Genomic DNA, 18,934 nt, shown 5'->3' with positions numbered 1-18,934 from the left:
TCATCAAAAATCTGTTGAACTGCGTAGCACATCATATCTTTCAGGGTTTTATGATAAGTAGACGGAAATTGAAAATATTTTTATCTCTTAAATTCTGAGAACAAATGATTTGAATATGTTGATTTTTTGGGGGTAAAATGAACCACTCGAGATGGTGGTAATATGAACACCATGGCAGGGCGAATACTACCGGATTTTATTTCAGATGCCAAGAGTTTTCCATAGAAAATACAAAGACAGACATCGGCAGCCATCCAAATGGTCGCAGCTAAACGTTCCATCGATTCCAGAATGTCTGTGAGACATGCATTGTTCATGTACCAGATGCCGAGAATCATACCTCAACCCTTTCAATTTAAATGGTGTTCATATTGTCAAAAAAGCTCCACAATGGTGTACCTGGAGTATCGAATAATTTTTCACTGGGACAAAGCCTGCTTCTCAGCTTAGTGTTCATATGAGCACTTCCACAGTTATTAACAGAGAGCTTTCTATGCCAATGTTGCTATTTTCGCATTCGTATATCATGTGACAGGAATGATGATATTATATGCCCAAAGAAGTCAAGGAAATTCCCATTACGAAAAGATCCTGAATCAACCGAGAATCGAACTCACCACCTTCAGCATGGCATTGCTTTGTAGCCGCGGATTCTAACCACTCGGCTAACGAAAGCCCCACATTTTCAATATACCACACACTCGACACACCATTCGACTATCACACAATTCACACATACTCGACTTTTTACAGCAGTTTTTCAAGAAAACCACTCAAATTTTTGCTCCGGATATCAATGCTTCTATGATCCAAGTCCTCTACATTTAAAAGTTGAGGAAATACAGTTTTTACCCTTGAAATCAGTGATGTTCGGAATATGAGACAAACCGGTACGGTCAATGAGAGATTGATGCTGTCTGTACTCAAAACATTATATACTAACAATGGTAAATGCTCAAATAAACAGCTGCATAAATGTTTATAGACATATTAATATCATTAATTTTGGCATTAATTGTCAAAATTGAAATAAACTATTTGATGAAATTGATTGGTGCACCAGGGTAATCTGAAACGGGTGAGGTAAGATGAAACCCAAAGTTTTGATTATGATGCAAATACATATTTGAAGATTTTTCTTCTCAAAGGTAGCGTGAATAGTAATGAAAAATTAATTGTGGGCTTCGTGGCCGTGCGGATAGTGCTATCAAGCATTTAGCCGCCTCGAGTTAAGAAGTGTGCGTTCGATTCCCGCTTCAGTCCGGAAATCTTTGCGTCAGGAACGTATTTCGACTGTACCACTGGACGTTGCATGCTAGTCCGTTGTCTAGTGTGGTGCTTCTTTCAAAGGGCATAACCGTCCACTGGAAGCATTAATGTGCCAGCGTCTTTAAAAAAAATTGGAGAAAAAATAAGTTATCAGATGGAACATTCTTATCTGATAACTTAATGTTTCTTAATCCTCTACGATACCTTGCCTTGCCATTTCATGGCACCCCACCCGTTTCAACTTGCTCCGGTATAATTTAAGAAAACTAATAGAAACATTGGAAAACAATCAAACCCATGAGATATTCAATAATTATTTGTTGAAAATTTAAACAAAGATAGTTTCTCGAGGTATGTTTGGATCATTCTTGACATTTTTTCAATTTTCATTGACCGATTTGTTGCAAGATCCTTGAAAAAAAAAACTTCGATAATTTGCTGGGCAGCGGATTTCTTGTAAAATCCTCTGGAGACAAATGAGAAAATTTTCCAAATTTTTTAAACTTTTTCAAAATTCTTATCGAGGAAGCTTTTAACACAGTTTTATGGGAAAATCTATAACGAACTGCTAGCGGAATTTCAGGAGTCTTCATCAGGGACTTGCAATCTTCAAGGCTTTTGTAGAATTTAAACCAGGTCATTTTGGAATGTTCCTTGATCCTTGAATGATACTTTGTAGACTCTCAGCCTATTTTAAGTGAATTTTTACAGATGATCGTATCAGATGTATTAGGTACGTGGTTTTCAAGCGTGATCTTTGGTTATTCCTGTCATGGATATCAGTGGATTCATTCAAGATTAAAAGCAGATTTTTTCTTCTAATTTCTAAACAGGCCACTTAATACATTTGTTCATGCCTAATAAGGTCATTGGCAAATCTTTTTTGAGATAAAAATGCTGGAGAGAATGTCAAAAAATGTTTCTATTAACCTTCATGTTCCTGACCTATTTTTAGAACCAAATTTGATCGTTTGGCAATAAGCTCCATAATTATCACCTCATTTCAATAAAATTGTATGCAACATAGGGTAATTAACAAAAAGTTCCGGGATGATCTGCACTCGATTTCGGGACCCAGGAGAAGGACATCAATTTGATTATTGCAAACTCCATCATGATACACATCAACGATGGTACTATACCAGGAAGGGAGCATCGAAATCATTTAAGAAGTTTATTTTGAATCCTCTGCAGAGAGACATGTTACATGTATGCTACATTTGGCTTGAATGCCCTCAATGTGACTTTTGAAAATTGAGTTTTTATCTAGCATGAGCCCTAGATACTAAACTTCATCTGACCAATTTATTGGAACCCCTCTCATCGAGACAACATGTCTACTTGAAGGTTTCAAATACATAAATTTGAGTTTATGCGGGAATATTTTAAGCTGAGTTTTGAAGCATTAGGAGAAATCGTCCATTCTTGCAATATGAAGAAAAAATATCCTAACTTTTTTGCAATGATGACACGCAGGCTTCGTGCTTTGGCGGAGAGGCCTGTGTGGGGTGGAAAATGACTGGACAATGCGTACCATTGGTACTTCGCGTAGCAGCAGGTTTAAAAAAGACCCCATCTGTGGTCCTTGGCCTCTTGTCCAGTAACTCCTATCCCTACCTCCCCGTGGTGCCGCCTTGGGTACGAATAACCGTAGGGAAGATCGGGTAACCAACTCCGGTTGGACCTTGGTCGTATGGTGACAGGGAAGGGGGGCTCCTCCGGCGAGACAGTGCCAGTGGGTTGGTGCAGGCCTTAGCATAAAATGTAAATTTGTACCGGAACAATCGGCATAGACCCGGACTCACTGAAGCCCCTCTTGAGGACTGCTGGAGTAGTGTCAAAGCAGCCATTAACAACGCAGCGGAAGGGACCATTGGGTTCGTGAAATTAAATCGACGGAACGGTTGGTTCGACGAGGAGTGTCAGACTGTTTTTGATTAGAAGAATGCAGTGCGGGCGATTATGCTGCAGCAAGTTAAAACGTGCAACGATAGAAACAGAAGCGAAGACAGCAAACCCATCTTTTCCCGGATAAAAAGCGCCGCCTGAAAGAGTTGGAGTGCGAAGAGATGGAGCAGCTGTATCGTTCTCAAGAAACACGTAAGTTCTACAAGAAACTCAATGCATCCCGCAAAGGCTTTGTACCGCTAGCCGGAATGTGCCGGGATATGGATGGAGGTATCTTGACGGACGAACGTAAGGTGATTGAAAGCTGGAAGCAGCACTACGATGAACACCTAAACGGCGCAGAGGAGAAATACCACGACATCAAGAGGAATGGCTTCATCAGTACGGCGGATGAGGGAGACGTGCCAACTCCCACAATAGGTGAATTTAAGGATGCTATAAAACAGCTTAACCCGTATAGGCCTGAGTGAAAGCAAAAATAGTGAAACCCTCACCGCTCAGAGAATTTTTAACGGATTCAAATGATTTTTGACAGTTCACTGGCCCACATATCTAGTTTCTAGAAGTGGCCAGAGGAACTTGGAAATATTCCTGTGGCCGGAGTTATTCTGGTGGATAACTGGGTCAAGTCGGGTAAAAAAAGGCTATTTTTTTGGGACATGCCAAGTTACCTTTATTTATTTGCAATGACAATCATTTTAATTTGCATAAATCATTAAGATCTAATATTCAACATTATAAATGAAGAGTTTTGCACCGTTTAAAATATACCGGATGTGGCCATTCCACAGTGATTTTTTTAGCCGATTTTGTGATCGAAATAGAATAGCGTCTAAACCATTGGTTTTAGTGAAAAAGTTTGTTCAGAGAAGTTTCTTGATTTGTAAAAGCGCTTCTTTTGATACTAGAGGCCAGCTGATTAAATTACCTAAAAGTGAGATAAAAAAATATTTTTTTTACCTGTTTGAGATAGATGGTCGGTGTCTTCTGCAAAGTTGTAGCACATGTTAATTCAAGAAACTTTGTCCAAGATACCAAATTTCTATCTCTTATACATTACAAGATATGTAATTTTATCTTAAAATGACCCTTAAAAATCAAAATTTTAGTATAATTTTTTTCTACAATTTTTGACATTTTTTGTGTCTTCTACAAAATTGTTCAACTACTAAAACTACATGTTTTTGCTGAACATTGCAACTTGCTATATCTTATGGTAAAATAATTATTTTCAAATATTCGATTTTTAAGGGGCTTTTTTGGACTAATAGCATTAGTTTGGACGCAGATTGACGCACATAGAGATTTGCGATTCTGAAAGGACTGTTTTTTCACTTTCAAATGACACTAAGAACTTTTGGCCAGAAGCGGTCTATTGATTTAAATGTTTAAACTAGTAAAACCATAAAAATGCATTTCATTGCGGTTTTGCGATTTTCATCTCGTTTTCATTACGTTATTTCAGATATAACATATTAGATTTTGATATTCTTCCTTACCCACAAACTTCATTTAGCATGGAAATGCTTTTCTTTTTTGCTTTTTCTATTTTTGTTTAAGTCATTACGTTTGTTTTAACTTTTGACTTCCATAGAGCGTTACGTAATTTGTAAACGGTTCCATTTATTTGTCATGCAACTTTCATTTGCGGCGCTACCATGTAATGTACTCATTCCTTTCAAAATCTCGCGATACGCGACATAGTAAAAAAAATACTCTTCGTGTTATACAAATTCTTCTATGATATAGGATCAAATTTAAACTAAACTATCGAGAATAATATGTGTGCTGACACTTCTATAGTGAAAATAAATTTCACTTATACTAATACAGACAAAGTTTCTGCTAATTTTATATAAAACTGTGGCAGTGAGCGCCGATTGGACATGAATTAGAACTTTAACTTCAGTGCATATTATTGAATTCTGGTACAACTGTTAGAAACTCTGTCAATTCAGTGAGAACTGTTGAAAAATGTCTGGTTCAACAAATACATATACATTTGATTATAAATTAGTTGTACCATTCCTTATTATCATGATTTATCATTTTCATTTGTTTGTTTAATTTGTTTACCTGCAGAACAGACCGTTGCTCCAAGTAGGAGCTATGTTGCGTATCGCGAAATTTTGAAATGAGCATGGATGTTACGTTGTAGAGTAACAAATAATAGTTGCGTGACAAACAAATTGCACTGTTCACAAACTACGTAACGCTCTATGGAGAGTCAAAAGTTGGGTCAAACGTTATGATTTAAACAAAAATAAAAAATAAAACAATTTCCATGCTAAATGAAGTTTGTGGGTGAGGGAGTATATCAAAAATTATAAAAATGGTCATACGTTATGACCATTTTTATAATTTTGCAACATGTTTTATATGAAATAACGTAATGAAAACGAGATAAAAGTCGCAAAACCGCAATGAAATGCATTTTTATGTACAAGACTCTTTCTCAATTTATAATAGGGTATTTTATGATAAGCTAGGGAGAAAACAATATTGCGCGACATATTTTGAGTGAATAAATTGTTTGATCCCAATTCGGATCCACTACCGGTACCGATTCCGGGGAAATGGCCATATCTTGGTTGTTTCTGGATCGATCTTAATACTTGGCGCACCAATCGCTTCAGAATTTGATCTTCTATCTTCATGTGTAGTAAAATTTTGAAGTTTTAGCCGAGACCTTTGCTAAAAACATGTCATAATTTTACTGCATAAGACATGCTTCCGGAAATCCGGATTATCACCGATATCCGGTGGTCATAGTTCATCTCCGTGGATTACTTCTTAAAGAATTGAAATCGGTCAATTTTTGTCAAAGTTACAGCATTCCAAAGTTGGCCCAATTTTTGCCTGTCCCAGTTATTTTGACAACCCCCTGTATATCAAATATTCCATCATTTGCAATACTTTAAAAAGGGGGAGGGCTTCCTGCAAATCTTATTACAACTCTTCATATTGGACTTAACGTTTTAAACATTATATGGCACATGAATTCCGCTGTCCTGAATATAAAACACCTTGTCGGTTTATTGATTAGATTAGATTTTTAAATAAAAAATGCAAAAAGTTCAAGTATATTTTAAAAATGACCTGGGGCAGACACGAACATTCTGAAAACGCCATTATGTTTGTTTATTTTTATACTTTCAAGCCCGGGTTGTCCGGTCTCTGTGCATTCGGATCGACTTTTTTTGTCGAACAGTGTTATTTGAAAATAACTATTTTACCAAAAGAGATAGCAAGTTGCAATGTTCAGCAAAAACATGTAGTTTTAGTAGTTGAACAATTTTGTAGAAGACACAAAAAATGTCAAAAATTGTAGAAAAAAGTTATACTAAAATTTTGAGTTTTAAGGGCCATTTTAAGATAAAATTACATATCTTGTAATGTATAAGAGATAGAAATTTGGTGTCTTCGACAAAGTGTCTTGAATTAACATGTGCTACAACTTTGCTGAGGACACCGACCATCTATCTCAAACAGGTTAAAAAATTATTTTTTATCTCACTTTTAGGTGATTTAATCACCTGGCCGCTAGTATCAAAAGAAGCGCTTTTACAAATCAAGAAACTTCTCTGAACAAACGTTTTCACTAAAACCAATGGTTTAGACGCTATTCTGTTTCGATCACAAAATCGGCTAAAAAAATCATTGTGCATTCGGACGTAATGCCCGAAAGAACCGGCTATTGATTTGTTGAATACTAAATCGTTTCAAATCTCGAAGAGTAGAAATCAAACTATATTGTACCATGAAATGCGTTCCTATAAGCTTGGCACAGATGTCCAGATACAAATTGGCTACTATATCGTAAGTTTGAGACGTCTCGGGACCCGAAAATTGTAATTTGTAGGATTTATCAAATACAAAACTTATAGGTAAGGTACCGTGTGGTAAGTGGATACAGAAAAATCAATGGTCAACTTCATTGTTATGTACAGCTAACGTTAATAATGTAATTCAAACTTTTTTCTGTGGATGACAAATAAGGGACTAATGTACAGCAAATCGTCAATTATTTTGATTTTTCTGATTTTTATGTATTGAGTATGAAGGACTTGAAAATTTACGCCAAATGATCCACTTGCCCCACCATGGTGGGGTAAGTGGATCACCAATAAAAAAGTCTATTCTCAAAACAAATGAGGTGTAATAATGTATATTAAGAATGATATTACTCTCGTTCTTGTTATTAGTGCTAGTTATATTACATTTTGATACTTTTGAAATTAAAAATAATCTTTATTTTATCAACATATTATGGAAAATATGAATACATTAATTCACACTAAAAGATATATTGTAACTAGAATAATTTGGAGAAAATTCATCTGTTTTATTCTCATAAGGTATACAGAAGTATTGTAGGATTATTCCTAATGATGTTTTCGAAAAACACTCGTACTTAAAAAATATTAGTTACATTTACTTTTGTTTAACAAACTGAAATCTGTTTATTCCATTCATTAATATAATTGTACCATCTGCCTAGAACAATTTATATCGTCAAATAAGGTACGATAATATGCTTTAAATTGGAAAATATGTTTATTTTGTTCTTTCACAATTCAGCTCAGATAATCCACGATAAGTTTTATTTGAATTTTGCAATATTTATTCTTTTATATTTTTCATACCAGAAAGAAAGATTCAAAATACTTTTAGGTGGATTATTTCAAATTTTCTGTGGAACTTTGACAAATTTAAGCTAGGAATGAAAAAAATTGAAAGAAAACAACATTTGAGGATAATCAAACTAATACAAATTCGCATTAGCAGTCTAGTAATATGCGATAACAATGCTTGATCCACTTACCCCATCCCATTAAAAAGTAGGGGGAAGTGTACCATGTCCAATATATCAGTATTTATTTTTAAAAATCACATATTTTTCATTGTGATTCACTCAATCAGAACTGAAATGCTCACCATGTGTTGAAAAAACTAATAGTATTCGATTTTAGACAGTGATGCAATGGATTTTAAAATGATAGAAAACAATTTTGAAAAGATTTGATTTTTGCAGCTAATAAGTTTTTTTGTGTTAGTGTACGTGTATTACCAGTTTTGCAATAGTATTAGTGTGGACGTAAGAATATAACCTAAAATGAAGCAATGGTGCGAAAACATTCAACATATTCAAGTATTTATGCTTAATATGGACAAATGATCCACTTACCCCACTGCTACACGTCCCCCACTGTACCTTATCCAATTCAATCGTTTCTCAAAAGGTTTGCACTGATGTATTTTTTTTTTAAATTCCGTCATGTAGTGGCCACATTATAACCGAAACAAGAAATTCCTTAGAAGAAAATACGGCGAAACCTCAGTACAAAAAATCTAATATGCTATAACAACCGTATAAAAAATCTGAAAAATCGGTAGCCAAAGGCACACAAAATGTATAAGAAACACCAGAAAGATGAAAACTTAGCAAAATATTTGGACATTTGCAATCAATTGAACATTGCCATCAGTAATGCTTTTGAATAAAATAATTCAAAAACTGAACTTGAAATGAAGTCCTGTCCAAAATTTCCTCATTTACGTAAAAACAAAAGTAAAATCTGACAATTTCCCATCCGTTATGCACATTGATGAAAATGTGGATGACAACTCAGAAAAAAATTGCAATCTATATGCAATTTTTTTCCAAGAAATCAATACTACATTTTCAGAAGAATCGCGATTGCAATTATTTTGCGTTTTATCCGGAATTTTCTAGAGATATTGGTGTAAATCAAATCCATGTGCGGGAAATTTCAGACGCTCTAATTAATTTGGACGCTTCAAAAGCTTCCGGCCCGGACACGATTCCACCAATTTTTTTGAAAAATTAAGCAAAAGAACTAACAGTGCCATTGTTTTGGCTTTTAAATAAATCCCTTGAATCTGGAATCTTCCCAAAAATATGGAAAAGCTCCTATTAAGTGTCTATCTTTAAATCTGGCTCAAATCTGACATACGTAATTATCGTGGTATTGCCATTATCTCTTGTGCTCCAAAACTTTTCGAGTCAAATGTCAACGAAAAGCTATTTCTTCAAATCAAAAATAGAATTACTGATACACAACACGGCTTCTTTAAAGGTCGCTCGACCTCAGCAAATTTACTTCAATTTGTTGACTATTCATTGGACGCCATGGACAATGGAACCCACGTAGAAGCTTTTCATACGGACTTTAGCAAGGCATTTGATCGCATAGACATACCAATGCTACTTTTCAAACTACACAAAATTGGAATCGAGCCAGGACTGCTGAAATGGCTTGAATCGTATTTAACTGACCGCCAACATATCATAAAATTTGAAGGAAACAAATTAAAACCAGTTCAAGTCACTTCGGGTGTCCCTCAAGGCTCTCATTTGTGACCTCTTCTTTTTATCATGTACGTAAACGACATTACCTTCATATTCAATAAACTCAAAGTGTTAATTTATGCCGATGACATCAAGCGCTACCTGAAAATAAGAAACGAAGAAGACATCAATGTATTCCGCAATGAAATAAAGAAATTCTATACATGGTGCAAAAAAAAACCTATTAGAATGCAGTTTCATTAATTACTTGACAGGAGTTTTTCAATGAGCATAAATTTGAACATTTTAAAAGACAAAGTGTAAATAGTGGGTCGGTCTCAGCGAGAATTACTAATAAGCTGTAACAACTTAGGGGTACCCACCCACCCCAGCGCTGATGAGGCGCTATGGAATTTGTGAATAAAGGGCGAACACGAAATTATTGCGACACATTCAACAGGGCATAACTTTCCTACCATTGGGTAAAAATCAACCAAATTTTGCACACTTTCTCATTTATGTGTATTGTTTACATGCTGTCAAACTCGAAGTCGAGTTTTTCGATTCAACGAAAATGGAGGTGAACCAACGCGAGTCGAGAGAACAAATTCTTTCCAAACACCTGAAATTTCCTGACCTGTCGTACCTGCAGTTGGGAAAAATGTTGAACATTCACCATTCAACCGTCTCCAGAGTGTTGAAGTGGTTCCAGGAGCGGTTGACGTTGGACCACGACAAAGGAGTTGGAAGAAAACTGGGACCGGAGAACAAAAAGACGGAGGAAATGGTGAAGCGGATGATTAAAGCAAATCCCAACGTCTTAAACCGTGATTTGGCTAAAAAGATCGGCATGTCGCAGAACTACGTCCAGAATGCAAAGAAGAGAGCTGGACTACATACATACAAGGTACAGAACTTCCCAAACCGCGATGAGCGGCAAATTCGGGCACGGAAGCTCTACGAAAAGATACTGACAAAATATGGCTGCTGTATGATGGACGACGAAACGTATATAAAAACCGATTTGAAGCAAATTTCGGGGTTGGAGTTTTTCACCGGCACGAGCAAGTTCGATGTGGACGACGAATTTAAGAAGACGAAAATGTCAAAGTTCGCCTCCAAATATCTCATTTGGCTAGCCATCTGCTCTTGCGGACTGAGGAGTGAGCCTTTCGTGACAAAGGGCACAGTAAATGACGAGATCTACAAATCTGAGTGCCTCGAAAAGCGCCTTTTGCCGTTCTTGCAGCAGCACGACAAAGCTCCGCTATTTTGGCCAGATTTGGCATCATGCCACTATTCTAAAAGTGTCCTGGAGCGGTATAAGGCCAATTCTGTCCATTTTGTTCCAAAGGACATGAATCCACCAAACTGTCCGGAGCTGCGCCCGGTGGAGCAGTACTGGGCAATAATGAAGCGGGAACTTCGGAAGAGCAAAAAGACAGTCAAAGACGGGAAGGACATGTTAAGAAAATGGAGAAAAAAAAAATGAGACACTGGTACCGGATGACACTGTAAAGACTTTGATGGAGGGCATCTAGCGAAAATGCCTTCAATTTTACACTCAAGGACCCATCGATAAACTTTTCATTTGATTTTTGAAGTAAATATTTGTATAAAACTACCCTAAAATTTTGGTTTGATTCTAAACATTATAAGAAAATTGGCATGACAGTATCGGTGTCGCAATCATTTCGTGTTCGCCATTTAAACCATTAACCACTCACTATTACTGCCTAGGAGAAGGTATCGACCGTGATTGTTTTATTTTATTTTGTTTTACGGCTATAGCGGTCATGCGACTCAAAGCTAAAGGGAGTCTATAGAAGCAAATGATGGAAACGAATAGGTGCATAGGCGTCGCAAGGGAGCGACAAGATTGAAAATTTTTAATTAGGTGGTGAAAATTGAGCAAGCCATTTTAAAGTCAGTAAGCATCGAAGCGTCCTGTATTTTGCCTAGCTTCTCTACTGGAAAAGGGTTGGCTCAAAGCTTTGAGCTTTGCTACCAACACAGGCAAAATACAGGAGGCTTCAATGTGCTCTTATACTGACGGCAATCAACCGAACGGTTCTATCGATCGATGACTGATATTGGGAATTAACACGCAGTCAAAGATGGTTTGTCTTTATCATGTGTGCTCTTCCCGCCAGTCACCACATGATCCTATTAGAACTGCATTTCTTATTAGCCAAATTTTTCATACATAGGAGAAGGTATCGACCGTGATTGTTTTATTTTATTTTGTTTTACGGCTATAGCGGTCATGCGACTCAAAGCTAAAGGGAGTCTATAGAAGCAAATGATGGAAACGAATAGGTGCATAGGCGTCGCAAGGGAGCGACAAGATTGAAATTTTTTTAATTAGGTGGTGAAAATTGAGCAAGCCATTTTAAAGTCAGTAAGCATCGAAGCGTCCTGTATTTTGCCTAGCTTCTCTACTGGAAAAGGGTTGGCTCAAAGCTTTGAGCTTTGCTACCAACACAGGCAAAATACAGGAGGCTTCAATGTGCTCTTATACTGACGGCAATCAACCGAACGGTTCTATCGATCGATGACTGATATTGGGAATTAACACGCAGTCAAAGATGGTTTGTCTTTATCATGTGTGCTCTTCCCGCCAGTCACCACATGATCCTATTAGAACTGCATTTCTTATTAGCCAAATTTTTCATACATAGGAGAAGGTATCGACCGTGATTGTTTTATTTTATTTTGTTTTACGGCTATAGCGGTCATGCGACTCAAAGCTAAAGGGAGTCTATAGAAGCAAATGATGGAAACGAATAGGTGCATAGGCGTCGCAAGGGAGCGACAAGATTGAAAATTTTTAATTAGGTGGTGAAAATTGAGCAAGCCATTTTAAAGTCAGTAAGCATCGAAGCGTCCTGTATTTTGCCTAGCTTCTCTACTGGAAAAGGGTTGGCTCAAAGCTTTGAGCTTTGCTACCAACACAGGCAAAATACAGGAGGCTTCAATGTGCTCTTATACTGACGGCAATCAACCGAACGGTTCTATCGATCGATGACTGATATTGGGAATTAACACGCAGTCAAAGATGGTTTGTCTTTATCATGTGTGCTCTTCCCGCCAGTCACCACATGATCCTATTAGAACTGCATTTCTTATTAGCCAAATTTTTCATACATAGGAGAAGGTATCGACCGTGATTGTTTTATTTTATTTTGTTTTACGGCTATAGCGGTCATGCGACTCAAAGCTAAAGGGAGTCTATAGAAGCAAATGATGGAAACGAATAGGTGCATAGGCGTCGCAAGGGAGCGACAAGATTGAAAATTTTTAATTAGGTGGTGAAAATTGAGCAAGCCATTTTAAAGTCAGTAAGCATCGAAGCGTCCTGTATTTTGCCTAGCTTCTCTACTGGAAAAGGGTTGGCTCAAAGCTTTGAGCTTTGCTACCAACACAGGCAAAATACAGGAGGCTTCAATGTGCTCTTATACTGACGGCAATCAACCGAACGGTTCTATCGATCGATGACTGATATTGGGAATTAACACGCAGTCAAAGATGGTTTGTCTTTATCATGTGTGCTAATAAGAAATGCAGTTCTAATAGGATCATGTGGTGACTGGCGGGAAGAGCACACATGATAAAGACAAACCATCTTTGACTGCGTGTTAATTCCCAATATCAGTCATCGATCGATAGAACCGTTCGGTTGATTGCCGTCAGTATAAGAGCACATTGAAGCCTCCTGTATTTTGCCTGTGTTGGTAGCAAAGCTCAAAGCTTTGAGCCAACCCTTTTCCAGTAGAGAAGCTAGGCAAAATACAGGACGCTTCGATGCTTACTGACTTTAAAATGGCTTGCTCAATTTTCACCACCTAATTAAAAATTTTCAATCTTGTCGCTCCCTTGCGACGCCTATGCACCTATTCGTTTCCATCATTTGCTTCTATAGACTCCCTTTAGCTTTGAGTCGCATGACCGCTATAGCCGTAAAACAAAATAAAACTATTACTGCCCATAACTGCATATATGTAACATTCGACAAAAGTAGACATTGAGTAAATGGGATACCAAGTTTGCATTTTATGTCAGCATGGAATGAAACTAAAATTTCAAAAAATCGCTAATAATTCAAAAGTGCTTATTTGAGGCTGAAATTTTGTACAACTCATATCACATATTGGATGAATAGTCAGAAAATAATTCTGATAGAAATTTCGTTTCTACTGCATTATGTGGCTCGTGTATAATCTCAATGTGACTGTTATGCGGTTACAATTGCCAATGTGACAAAACAACATGGTATTTTTTTTTCGAGTTTTCTAGAACAACCTCACAGATTTCAGTAAGTTGATCGAAAGTATTTATCATTTGATTACTCTCCCTGGTATTAACTCCAATTTGTCAAAAATGTCGAATGTGACTGTTATGCAGTTGTGGGTATTGCTCATTTTAAATCCCTTCCCTCTCCAACGTAATAACTTTTGAAAATTGCCATGTTTTATGACCCGTAACACTATGTATGACCCCCTGCCTCCCCTGTTGCGGTATGTGACGATCGTTATTCTTACCTTATCCATCACTAACAGAAAAAAAACACTCATACTTCCAAGGTAGTTGTGGGAAATGCATAAGATTCACTGGTTTTCCAGTAACAACGACTATCTAATACACATTCCTTCCTCTCCCCGCTGGACATAAAGATGTGGCCGGCACCGTTATCAATCTATGAATATTGACAGTAGTGTGATTGAAGATTCTTTTCAGTGAGAGAAAATCTTTCCCAAAATGTTGTTGTTCGAATCATAAAAAGTACATCATGCAAAGACACTTGGAAAAGTTCATTTTAATTACCAATGACGTCCAAGTTGAAGAATCGATCTCGATCCAAAGAGCTGCATTTGAAAAAAATTGATTTTAACTTGCTTCAATCGTTCAATTAAATCGATATTGCAAAACTTCCGATGTTTTTTTGTTTGCAATTATACGACCGTCTTTAACCATTCGCTCGCCATCGTAAATTGGTTCCAAGATCTCCGCTCTAAAACATGTATTATCATTATTAGCTCAGCAATATAGCTCCCTTATTAAAACATGAAAGCATCGTTCTCATCACTATGGCTGATGGTCCGTGGAAGCCAAAACGGAAAATTTTAATTATGGCTGAGTGGTTATTAAACCTGCAAAAACTGCTCTGGCAAATTGGCGTTTAATACAATCCGGCAGCGTTTCCATTAGTTCACTTTTGGTTAGTTGTTGAGATGATCGTTTTCCTATCCTCACCATTATTTTCTTACACGGAAAGCATCCCTAGCCTCATTTAGATCAGCTAACAGATTTCGGCCATAATCACAGTCATTTAGTTTTTCCAGATGGTTGCACTTTTTTGCTAGTTGCAGCTGCATCAGAGGTAAAGTTAGGCCTCAAATGCTTAAAGTTGATCGATCATCGTCTTAAATTAGTGGCTATGTAACAGCTCATAAATCATGCGGTGAATTCGCCTCCATGGCCAGTGGGTGTTGTTTGTAAATCCTACTGGGCTCGCTGGTGATCACAAATGGAGTGTGATAAATTATCGGGGCTTAGCCGAGACGCTCGAGGAGGCCTTTCTTCAGTGGGCTCGACAGAACTTACCTTGAACACTGCTCTGCCACTTCGGGAAACAAAAAACTTCTTTGGGTTCTCCGGAGCACACTTCCAACTCGAAACACTGGGTATAGAATTCTGAAGAAGTCGAGTTCGTATCTTACGGCTGCTGCCAACAGTTTGTTTGATCAGAAGTACACTTTTCGCCAATGGCTGGGAGGAGCCGCTTGGACGTTTCCGATCCCCGTGTTGACACCACGAAACACTGTTCACTGGATGAATAAACTGCTGTACTTCTGGAAACAAAGCACTTTTACGAAATAGTGACGACGACAATAACGACGAGGTAATTTTGCAGTGGCCAATGATGAGCGTGATTTATCGTCGGTTAAAGCAAGGCCCGGGGTCAAATGCTCCAGATAGCAATGGTTCTCGTCTTGAGCTGCCAGGACCACCTTTGTGGAGCACTGTTTGGAAATTGTCTCTTTAGCGTTTCACTATAATATTCACTGTTTTGGAGTTACAGCCAACGGTGGCATTCGATGTTGATGCTGCGCGCGAAATTACCGCGAAAGATGTTGAAACATCTTGAGTTGAAAGATGATCGAGAGAAATAGGAATTAGGATTAGGGTGCAGTCAAACTGCTTCAGCCAGCCAACCAGCAGCGCATCGGAACGAAGAGTACTTACTGTTGCCGAGTGCCGTTCAGAGTATTCCGTGAGGAGTTGATGATGTTGGAAGGTGATGATGCTGCAACGGGTTCTGGGTGCGGGGCGAAATCTCGCGCTATTTTCCCAATGTTGGTGGAAGCACGCTGGCGCTGTTTTGCCATTGGCCCATCAGCGTTCTCAGGTTCGGGTATCCTCGAGATGATTACACATACATTCTATTTGCTTAGTGAACTTCCAAACCCTGCAATTGCCACTGAGCACGTTGTTGAAATATGAGATACCAATCGGGCGCTCATAGATACGTCTCTACACGAACTGGGAGATGAGCAATATGGCTCCTACTAGCAGGCCGAAGGTCACATTCACCAGTCAATGCAGACTGCGAGGGGCAGAGCGGGTAGAGCTGTGCGCCGTTACTGATCGATATATGGTATGTAAAGGTGATAGCTATGTCAGGGGCGGTTTGATCTGACCAGATCATAAGATTCAAAATGGATGTGAAGAAAAAGCGCATCTAAAATGTAAGTCCTCGGTAAGATAAAAAGGTGCATTTGAGGTTTACTTAAGAGCGGTCAAATGGCATGGCGTAAAACGCTGTTTCTGCCTATTGCTCATCGAATCAAGAAAAATAACAATGTTTACCAATTTAAATGACGTCAAGTCAACTGACCATCTTAAGATATATCTTGTTTTTCATTTGATACCTTTAATAACACAGTTCGACAAAAAAGTCGATCTGAATTCACTAACATGGGCTTGAAAGTATAACCAAAAAAAAAACAAAATAATGGCGTTTTCAGAATGTTCGTGTTTGCCCTAGTTCGTTTTTAAAATATACTTGAATATTTTGCAGTTTTTATTTAAATATCTAATCTAACCAATAACCCGAAACAATGTTTTACTTTCAGGACAGCAGAATTCATGTGCAATATTATATTTCAAACTAGAAACTCAATATGAAGAGTTGTACTAAGATTTGCATGGTCTCCCCCCCCCTCTTTTTGTACCCTCCCCATTTTAAAAGTATCGCAAATGATGGAATATTTGATATAAATGGTTGAACTAAGCGATTTTAGTGATACTACAATACGACAGCTATCTCTCCAGAAATATCGTGGTTTATGAACAACCCTTTGACCATACTACGGAGCTGTCCATAAATTGCGTGTTCATTTTAGGGAGGGGGTCTGTTCAAAAGTTAGGGTTCATACAAATAGAAATAAAATTTTGGAGAGTTGACCACAAGGGGAAGGCTGATGAAAAATACCAAAAATATAACCACGTGGCTCATGGAGAATCCTTTGTCAGTTATTTTGTTTCTTGTATACTATAATGAATTAAAAATCTAACAGACTAACGAACTTTTCACTTATTTCTATCAAATTCTTTGCTAGTGTGATGGCTTTATAATCTTTGCTTCATTTCTCATTAATGAAGATGACAATACTTAATTTGGTCACTTAAATTTCAATTGTTATTAGGCAGTTAAGAATTTTTACAAATATAAAAATATACATTTTCAAAACGAACTTATTTATTGTTCACGGAGATCTACAATTCCTTGAGGTAACAGTAGAGTTTATTTGCTGCTACATTATCATCTGTCTTATTTTTTGTACATCACCTATTTTTTTAAATTTTGCTACAATGTAAATTAGAATTTCGGATTGAGAAAAATACCCTAAAATGAACACGCAATTTATGGACGGCTCCACAGTATGGTCAAAGGGTATGAATAACCACGATATTTCAGGAGGAGAGATAGTTGGTAGAATGTATATCACTAAAATTGCTTATTTCAACCGGTTATATAATATATTACACCATTTGCGATACTTAAAAAAATGGGGTGGGTACAAAGGGGGGGGGATCCATGTAAATCTTAGTACAACTCTTCGTATAAAATTTCAAGTTTAAAACATAATAGGCGCCGTCCACAAATTACGTAACGCTTCAGGGGGAGGGGGGAGTAGGATCAAGCGTTACGGCTCAAACAAAAATTTAAAGATTGCTGTACAAAAAGCGTTACGGAGGGGGGAGGGGGTCAAGAATTTTCAATTTTAGCGTTACATAATAAATGGATGTCGCCATATGGCACATGAATTCTGCTGTCATGAAAATAAAACTCTGTGAAGGGGTAATCATTAGATAAGATGTTTAAATTAAAAATGCAAAATGTTCAATTATATTTTAAAAACGATCTGAGGCAGACACGAACATTCTGAAAACGCCATTATTTTTGTTTATATATATATATATATATATATATATATATATATATATATATATATATATATATATATATATATATATATATATATATATATATATATATATATATATATATATATATATATATATATATATATATATATATATATATATATATATATATATATATATATATATATATACCTCCAAGCCCGAGGTGTCCCGTTTCAGTGCATCCAGATCGACTTGTTTTATCGAACTATGTAATACAGATAGCTTTTTACAACTCGGGCAACTGAGATTCAAGATTCAAGAGACAATCGAAACAGACATGAAAACCATATTTTACTGCAATTCTTCGTCCCGTAACGCGGGTAGATAACCTTTGTGGGTTGTGTTATTTTTCCAACTCATCGTTTATTCCTTTATGAACGGGATTACTAACGTTGTTAAGGACGTATTCTAAAGCGAAAAATTTTAATTTTTATCTTTTGATTTCGTGTATGCTGGAAGGCCGTCGTTACTTACGAACTGATTCGTCATTTTTTTATTTCTTGTTTATTCAAAGTACGGTATATTTGTTTGATTTCCGCCTTTTGGTCTGCGCATAACGTGAAATTAGTCGTAAATAGTGACTGCCCGGACTTTTTCTTAGTTGACGCTTATATTTAAACTGTAAATATAAAACATTTTCTCCCTCTATTGAATGCCGGCATTCAAATGTTTAAATTATTAACACCTCACCATAAATGCTGTAGGTCTATCGCAAGCTTTTCAGGCGGAATCCTAACCTGATTTTATACCTCGCTCAACCCCACCTTCGTAGCACTTATGAGGGCCTCGCCGCGCTGGGTCGGGGGCTTCTCATTAAGTTTGTGTTGCATCAACATTTTCTTCCCCTTTCAGTTTCAGCAAAGATGGTCGTGATCAGGAATAGTAATATTCATGTTTTCGGTAATGTTATTTAACCTTCCGGTCGTCGCGCAGTTTGGCACCGTCAGAACC

At 37.2% G+C, this 18,934-nt stretch overlaps 1 protein-coding gene across 4 annotated transcripts in view; it reads right to left on the bottom strand.

Annotated features, from left to right (window-relative positions):
• Positions 1-16,043, bottom strand: part of LOC5571347 (cuticle protein 8) — a 54,435-nt gene extending 38,392 nt beyond the window's left edge. For 3 of the 4 annotated variants that reach the window (XR_002500188.1, XR_002500189.1, XM_021843270.1), the window contains exon 1: positions 15,095-15,730. The gene's annotated coding sequence lies outside the window, so the exon portion shown is untranslated. The other variant, XM_021843271.1, reaches the window with a different exon arrangement.
• Positions 16,044-18,934: the final 2,891 nt, after the last annotated feature.

This window comes from Aedes aegypti, chromosome 2 (genome assembly GCF_002204515.2).
Source record: "Aedes aegypti strain LVP_AGWG chromosome 2, AaegL5.0 Primary Assembly, whole genome shotgun sequence".
NCBI lineage: Eukaryota > Metazoa > Arthropoda > Insecta > Diptera > Culicidae > Aedes > Aedes aegypti.
The sequence above is the reverse complement of the archived record's forward strand: the minus strand, read 5'-3'. Positions and strand labels throughout refer to the sequence as shown.